Raw genomic sequence first — 9,050 nt, 5'->3', positions numbered from 1 at the left:
AATCACTTGACCGGGAGGCAGAGGTTGCAGTGAGCCAAGATCGTGCCACTGCACTCCAGCCTGGGCAACACAGTGAGACTCCATCTCAAAACAAAACAAAACACAAAAAACCCATAATTGTCAAGAAGACTATTAAAATACTCCTCTCCTTTTCAACTACATGTCTGTATAAGGCCAGATTTTTCTCACACTCTTTGGCCAAAACAACGTGGCACAACAGATTGGATGCAGGAACAGTGATGAGTCACTGGCTTAATCTATTGATTCAAGCATTAAAAAGTTTTGCAAAGATATAAAACGATGTCACTCTTGTAAGCAATTTTGTTTCTTGTTTTAGGAAATACGATTACTTTTTAGTTAAAACGTGTTATTTATGTTGACATGTAATGAGTTTATTATTGCTATTTTTAAATGAATTAGTAAGTTAATATTTGTTAAATTTCTGTGTTTTAATTTATATAGTAAATACGGACAGATATAAGTCACATAAACAAAATATCTTTGGGGTTTTCTGTATTTTTTTTTTTTTTTGACGGAGTGTTGCTCTGTCGCCCAGGCTGGAATGCAGTTGCGCGATCTCAGCTTACTGCAACCTCCGCCTCCCAGGTTCAAGCGATTCTCCTGCCTCAGCCTCCTGAGCACCTGGGACTACAGGCACATGCCACCACACCAGGCTAATTTTTCATATTTTAGTAGAGACGGGGTTTCACTGTGTTAGCCAGGATGGTCTCGATCTCCTGACCTCATGATCCGCCTGCCTCGTCAGTAATTTTTTATAGCGTAAAAGAATCCTAAGACCAAATAGTTTGAGAACTGCTAAATGGTGATATTGTGTAGTTTTAGGATTGTGGGTCCGGTCCAGCTACTGTGGGAAGACTGGATGTGGTGAAAGATGGGAGGGGGGAGGGGAGCCTTCTGCTACTGGCTGGCAAGAGCTACTGAAGCCTGGAACTAAGGCAGCGGCAATGGCATGGCCAGGGGGTGTCATGTGAGTTCATCATTAAAATCGGGGTCACTATGTCATATTTTGGTTTGGTTGCAGTGCTGAACCTTATGCAACCCTGGCCCTGGAATAGGCATGGTCTCCTCTGAAGGGAGTGGTTATATCCAACAGCAGCCATTTGAGAACCAGATGGATGCTCTGACAAGAAGCAGAAATGAAGCGGGGAAGCAGGGAGAGGACCTTGCTCCAGCTGTTCTGGGTAAAGACCTGTTCTGGGCACACACTCGACTTGGCAAGTGCCAAGATAGTACCCGCCACAGGGATGCCAGGGGGAGTTCAGGTGAGGCAGGCCCTTCAGGCTTCAAAGGGAAAGGTGCTGAATGCCAGGTATCCTGGGTCACAGTACACCCTGTGTTACAGTACACCCTGTGTCGATCTCCCTTCACTTATCACTGAGTCTCCAGTGGGACAAATCCAGTCAGGTTTTCCCGCCTCGTCTCAGCTGTGCTAGAGGAAACTAAGGGAAGAAGCATGCATGCATGCAGGGGAAATCACAGGCCCCTACCGAAGTTATTATAAGTTATTTATGAGATGGGAGCAATGGTTAGGGAGAAATTCTCAAGTAAAAGGGAAATCAGGTGAATCAGAGAAACAGCTTCTCCATCCAGTGACAACTAGACCTTGTTTACAAAAGGCAGAATTTTCCTTAGGAGGTGAGAGAATGAAGAGATATTTTGGAAGAAAGAATAAATAAATAGAATGAACTGAATACAGAGCAGGTGAGGGACTCCAAAACTTATAGGACATCTACTTGGAGCTTGAGGCGCCTCGTAGACATTCCAGGTGGAGCTGCCCAAAAGACAGAAGGTTGCGTATGTCTGAAGCTCGGGAGGTCTGGAGTGGAGGTGTTGGCTTGAGGATCATTAACCTACAGAGGTCAGCAGGTCTCAGGCCTCAGAGCAATTCAGAGTCACCTATGGAGGATTATTAAAAGGAAGATAGCTGTCCCAGACCAACTGACTCAAAATCTCCAGGAGTGATTCTGATACACACCACCACAGGTTCTCTGAAGGCAGAGGAGATGCTGAGAGCTTCCAGAAAAAAAGGAGAAAGAATGAGTTCCAAATGCAGCCACAAAGCCAAAAGCATCTTGCTCCTGAGCACCATAAGGCTGTCAGGAAAGAATGTGCTTAATTAAATTCTAATGGGCTGGCAGACTACAGCACATGGAATACATCAACTGCTCGTCTTCAGACAGTGCAAGAGTCCCCTGCTAATATCTAAGCCTTAAATGTAGCCACTTAAGCTCCCCATATATCAGGCATCATTAGGGATCCCAGTAGCTGCACATGGGCCTGACCATAAAACAGTCAGGGGGAGAATCAGAGGGCCAGGGGGAGAATCAGACGGCCATGGGGAGCAACTACCTCAGCCTTCCCTAGACACAGCTGTGTAAAGTAGGCCCTTTCTTCTAGCAACAATCCTTTTCCCTGCAGCTGGACTGAATAGAATGAACATTTCTGAAACATAGCCAGGGCACAGACTGTTCTCTTGGAAACTCCAAGTTGTCTTTTCTAGCAAAGGAGTGAAAAGGTGAGTAAAACATTTTTCATTTATTAAAGAGCTTCTATTGACCACACACAATAAGCTAGATATCCAGACCAGGGTTTCAAACCTTTCTTTTTTGTTTTGTTTTGCCTGGAGAAAGGCAAAGGTCTTTATTTCTTCCTGCCTCCCCATGGGAAGACTCCACCCTGGGGTCTGCTGGCCCACCACCCCTGGGTGCTCAGTTTCTGCAAACATCGGCCAGCAAGTCCTTGTGGTACCCCTGGGGCAGCGTGTAGTAGATTCGGGTTCTGTCTACAGCCCTGGCTCCCAGCAGCGCTGTCCTCTCACAGGCATAGTTGCCCCCAGCTGGGCTGTGCTCCACTGTGACAGTAGCCCCAGGGGAGGATGCCAGCAGCCTGGCAACAGCTCCAGGCGTGCTGTGGCCCCGTGGCCTGGCCTGCATCTGGAAGCTGAGCCCCTGGCACAGCTCTAGCATATCTGTGAGCAGCTGTTTCCTGTAGCCACTGCCCAGCACCTCCTGAGTCCAGCCTGGTGCCACAGTCACATGGGGGAAGACCTCAGCCACAGCTGTAAGCAGCTCTCTGCCAGCCATGTGGCCAGGGACTGAAAAACTCCCGTGGGAGATGTTGGCCACCATCCACACAGGCCGATGCAAGAGGTCAAGGCTGGACAGGGATGCCAGCAAGGCCAGGGACGGCCAGAGGGCTGTGGGCTCCACTATTTGCAAATGGACGCTCCAGTGTCTGGGATGTGTGGCCAGCTGCTGCAGGCAGGACTCCAACCTCAGGATGCTGCCACTTGGAGCACAAACAGTGGGCACGGGGTTCTCAGCCACAGTTCCCTTGAGGCCAGTGTCCAGCAGGATCATGCCTTCTGTGTCTGGAAGGGTTACCATTGCTGTACCCCTGGGGCAGCATTGAGAAGATCATCACCCTCGAACAGCTGGAGAAGAGGGATCAGGCTGCCTCCCGTGTAGTACATTTGTTTCCATGTGGCATTCACTGTGGGGCCCCAAATCACCAAGGTGAGGTGGCTGCTATTCATGAAACACCTTCTGTAGGCCACAGCTCTACAGCCATCCTCTCTAAGCCTCATGGCACCCTGCCAAGTAGAGGCCACCTGCTTGAACTGCAACAGGAAAGGCTCAAAGATATCACAGTAGACGTGGTGGACAGCAGTGTTATCCTGGACGTAGGGCAGATCCTCTGCCAACATGGGGTCCAAGGCAGCCTGCCATAGCGTCAGGCTGTACCTCTCAGATTGGCTCAGCAGCCAGCTGGAGTGGGACTGGGCGGCCCGCACTGTGGAAGACCGCACAGGGAAGGTGACCCTCTGGAGCACCACTCCCACCAGCTCGTGCATCTTCTCCACCATGGCTTGGGTGTACGTCCTGTTTGGGAACATGGGCACGTAGACGGTGGTCCAGCCTGGAGACAGGGTGGCCTTGGGATACTTCTCCTGGACCAGGGCCAGGAACTGTGTGGCACTGACCTCAGCTGAGATGGGCATGTCGGGGCCCTTTAAGATGTCAGCGTTGATCCACATGGGCCGCCAGACTTTGCCCCACTCTGTCAGCTACCACAGGAGGTCCAGGGAGGGGCCCACGGCCTTGATGTTCTTGAAGTCCAGTTTGACGCCCTTCTGGGAAGAGCCCAGCACACCATCCAGCCACTGCTCCAGTGCGTCATCACTGTAGATAGCCGGAGGGTGTGCCACGGTGGGAGCTCCTGTCTCGTCAGCTGTGCCGAGCCCTTCTACATTGACGTCAGCCTCCAGGACTGTGATGTTGCTGTTCAGGGCAGCTGTCACGGCTTTCTTGCTATTGGCTGCGTGGTACCAGGTGACCTCCAGGGCATCTCGGCAGCTGATCTGGCCCAGGCTCAGCAGGTAATCCAGCATGTCAGCCTCAGGGCTTCAGGCCTCCAGCTCACAGCCTGGCCGCCGCAAGGTGATGGCAAGGACTATCACGGCCATGACCACTACAGAAACACAGGTAATGCCAGCAAACCCCCACTTGACCTGATTCTTCGATAACTGCTCCATGCAGGCCATGACAACGCTCTCTGGGGAACGCCCCCAACTCCGCACGACCCAGAGTCCCCAAGGTTCCCTGCAAGCTGGGATCCCGTGGGAGGCAGGAGGCCCCAGCAGCACCTCATTCTCCACCAGTCAAACCTTTTAAGTGTCATTATTTTGTTCCCTGTGTGGAATCTTTCTTTCGGACAACATTGCCTGCTTGAGTGCATTAATTAATAACTTGTTTACCCATGTGCCAATGAATCAGTGACACAAAAACATGTAAACTCCAGGCCAGCCCTGCCTAACCCACAGTGAGGACTTAATACACGTTCACTGCAGTGGATTCAGCCCAATGTCTGCATACTAAATGGGTGTGTTTTGCACCAAAAGCAACATTAGCCCTACAGTTTTATTATAGTTAAGAGTTTTTGGGGGGTCAGGCATGGTAGCTCACACCTATAATACCAACACTTTGGGAGGCCAAGGCAGGTGGATCACTTGAGATCAGTAGTTCAAGACCAGTGGCTAACATGATGAAACCCCGCCTGCACTAAAAATACAAAAATTAGCTGGGTGTGGTGGCGCATGCCTGTAGTCCCAGCTACTCAGGAGGCTGAGGCAGGAGAACCGCTTGAACCTGGGAGGTGGAGGTTGCAGTGAGCCCAGATCATACCACTGTACTTCAGCCTGGGCGATAGAGTGAGACTTCATCTCAAAAATAAAAAAATAAAGAGTTTTTGGAATAGTTCAAGGACTTGCTTATGGCACCGTGGAGTACTAGAGTTCCAGGTAACCCAGGGTGAGAAGCACTTATGTGTACTTTGTCCCCCAAAACTGAACACTGAGAATATATAAAATCCTCCTTCCCATGGGAACATGCAGAAATTCCCAGGAAGACATCTCAGCAGCATCTGGGAGAATGAGGAGATGCCTGTTTGGGGTGGATTATATGGGCGCCTTAATTGGGCTTCCGGACCAGAGACCAGATGGTGTCAGTACAAGGACATATTCTGGAGCCTGTGTAGTTCTATCTGGCTGTGGGCAAGTCAGGCTAACCTTTTAGTCAAGGGATCCCCAAGTGTGGTCCAGAGACCACATGCATCAGCATCGTCCGGAGAACATGTTTAAACACTGATGCTTAGGCCCCGCCCCAGACTACTCAACCAGAATCTCAGAGGACAGCCCATAATCTGCATTTTTAAATAAGCTCCCCACGATGCAGGGGATCCTGGTGCATCTCACCCTCAAGAGCTCTGTCCGTTACCCTGCACTGCCAGGCATCCGGGGAGGTTTCTTCCCTGCAACACTCACTCTTCATCCACACTGCAGCCAGACGGACCCTGTGAGACACCCAAATGCAGGAAAGGCCTGTGCCTTCTCCGGCTCTTGCTAGGGCTGTCTTCCCATGCTCACCACAAGGCGACATTTTATCCTTCAGGGCACTGATGACATAGCCTCTGCCCATACGTTGGAGGTGCTCTGACAAGGGGCTCAGGCAATGCGGACCTTACCTAGAGATACAGGAGGGGATGCTGCAAAACGGTGCTACCTGGGCAGGGTGAGATGCTGAGGCACCACTCAAGCGTGTGTTCAAAGCCGCATGCTCCCTCCCCTTTGCCGATACCTGGACCCTCAACCTTGTGAGCCCAAGTGGCCTGTCTTTTCTCTCCTGCCAGCCTCTGTGTGAGTTTCTGAGACAGCTTGGACCTTCTGTCTCAGCCTTCTTAACCCAGAGCCACCAGGCCTGCATTCCTCTCTTGGGGAGCTCTAAGCTTCCAAAAAGGAGTAGAATGAGTGAGAAGGGGGAGTGAAGGCAGCCTGAAACACCAAGGACCTCTAATAGGCTCTCTGACCCTCGGGGCACCACAACCCCAGGGAAAGAGGCTGCCAGATGAGGGCCGGCTGCTATTATTTTCTAGACCGGAAAATGGTTGTTTGGTGGTACGTGATTTGGAAATGGTATCCTACCTGCTCCTGGCACTGCTGACCCTCTTCCCACCACCCCCCACCCCCCGATGATGCAACTCATTGACCACTTTATGAATTCAAGGCCCAAGCCCTGCTTTTAAAAGCTACAGGCCAGCCGGGCGCTGTGGTTCATGCCTCTCAGGACTTTGGGAGGCTGAGGCGGGCAGATCACCTGAGGTCGGGAGTTCAAGACTAGCCAGCCAACACGATGAAACCCCATCTCTACTGAAAATACAAAAATTAGCCGGGCATGGTGGCAGATGCCTGTAATCCCAGCTACTTGGGAGGCTGAGGCAGGAGAATTGCTTGAACCCGGGAGGCGGAGGTTGCAGTGAGCCAAGATGGCACCATTGCACTCCAGCCTGGGCAACAGGAGCGAAACTCCGTCTCAAAAAAAAAAAAAAGTCACAGGCCCAAGTTCAGGCACCACGTAGCCTCTCTGTGGATACTGCCTGTGTCTAGCCCTTTCTCTGCTTTAGCCAGAGGAAGGGGGTCAGGAACCCCAGGCACCCCCTCTGCTGTCTGTCCCACTCACATACAGGTCTCAGGCTGCCTAACAATTCGCCCTGCCCCATCCTTGGTTAGTCTTGGCATTGTGCTTTAAGGGGCAGGCATGTTGATGGCAGGAGCCCTGTCACCACAGCCAGAAGCCTGGTCCCTTGCTGGCCCCTCCACTCCCAGGTAGAAACAGTCTCTTCACTTCCCTGGCCTCAGCCTCCTCGTTTGTAAATGAGGTATGGAGTTCAAGTCCATACCTAACTCCGGGGCTGTCGTGAGAATTAATCTGATAATCAATGTTGAAAAAACTGGCTTAGAACACTGTAAAACAGGCTAGAATTTTAAATGTTTCCTTCTTTATATGCAGTCATGTGCCACATGGTAACATCTTGGTCATTGACAGACTCCATCAACAACAGTGGTCCCATAAAATTATAATGGAGCCGAAAACTTCCTATCGTCTAGTATTTTTACAATACACCTTTTATCATTATTTTAGAGTATACTTTTTGTATTTTTTTTAAGTTAACTGTGAAACAGCCTCAGGTAGTCCTTCAGCAGGTATTCCAGAGGAAGACACTATTATCATAGGAGACACGAGCTCCATTCACACTACTGCCCCTGAAGAGCTTCCGGTAGGATGAGGCGTGGAGGTAGAATGTAGCCATATTCATAATTCTGACCCAGTACAGGCCTAGGCTAATGTGTGTGTCTGCATCTTTATAACAAAAAATTTATAAAATAAAAATAAATAAATAGAAAAAGTTTATAGAGTAAGGATATAAAGAAAGGAAATATGGGCCAGGTGCAGTGGCTCATGCCTGTAGTCCCAGAACTTTGGGAGGCCAAGGTGGGTGGATCATGAGGTCAGGAGTTCAAGACCAGCCTGGACAACATGGTGAAACCCGGTCTCTACTAAAAAAAAAATACAAAAAAAATTAGCTGGGCGTGGTGGCATGCACCTGTAGTCTCAGCTACTGGGGAGGCTGAGGCAGGAGAATCACTTGAACCCAGGAGTGGGAGGTTGCAGTGAGCCAAGACTGTGCCACTGCACTCCAGCCTGGGTGACAGAGTGAGACTCTGTCTAAAAAAAAAAAAAGAAAGAAAGAAAATATTTGTATACAGTTGTGCAATACATTTGTGTTTTAAGCTCAGTGTTATTATAATACAAAAGAGTCAAAAAGTTTAAAAAGTTAAAAATGTATGAAGTAAAAAAGTTACAGTAAGCTAAGGTTAATTTATTTCGAAAAATAAAATTTCTGAGTAAATGTAGTGTACCCGAAGTGTCTTATGTTTATAAAGTCTACAGTCATGTACAGCAACTCCCAGGCCTTCTCATCCACTCCACACTCACTCACTCACTGACTTGCCCAGAGCAACTTCCCATCCTGCAAGCTCCATTCATGGTAAATGTGCTGTACAGGTATATAGGTTCAGGGCACTTACTATGTACACATTTTAAAATCTATACCTTGCCAAGGTATACATTTTATTTTCTTTTACACTGTATTTTTACTGTACCTTTTCTATATTTAGAGACACAAATGCTTACCATTGTGCTACAGTTGCCTACCGTATTCAGTACAGTAACACGCTGTACAGGTTTGTACACTAAGAGCCATAAGCTACACCACAGAGCCTGGGCGTGTAATAGGCTACGCCACCTAAGTTTGCGTACACTCTACAATGTTCACACCACAATAAAACTGCCTAACCATGCATTTCTCAGAACATATTCCCATTGTTAAGTGAGGCGTGATGGTAGATACACGGTAAAACATTTTGAAACAGTAAAAGAATAAAGAAACTATTATTTATAAACCCATCACCTGAGCAACCCTGGGTATTGTTTATTTACTTCCTTCTTTTTTCTTTTTCTTTTTTTAATTTGAGACAGAGTCTTGCTCTTATAGCCCAGGCTGGAGTGCAATGGCACAATCTCAGCTCACTGCAACCTCCGCCTCCAGGTTCAAGCAATTCTCCTGCCTCAGCCTCCTGAGTAGCTGCGATCACAGGCATCTGCCCCTACGCCCGGCTAATTTTTGTATTTTTA

The 9,050-nt window shown here is 49.0% G+C and overlaps 1 pseudogene; it reads right to left on the bottom strand.

Moving 5' to 3' along the window:
- Positions 1-2,729: 2,729 nt before the first annotated feature.
- Positions 2,730-4,564, bottom strand: LOC100971175 (protein FAM151A-like; annotated as a pseudogene).
- Positions 4,565-9,050: the final 4,486 nt, after the last annotated feature.

This window comes from Pan paniscus, chromosome 2, assembly GCF_029289425.2.
Source record: "Pan paniscus chromosome 2, NHGRI_mPanPan1-v2.0_pri, whole genome shotgun sequence".
Taxonomy (NCBI): Eukaryota; Metazoa; Chordata; class Mammalia; order Primates; family Hominidae; genus Pan; species Pan paniscus.
The sequence above is the reverse complement of the archived record's forward strand: the minus strand, read 5'-3'. Positions and strand labels throughout refer to the sequence as shown.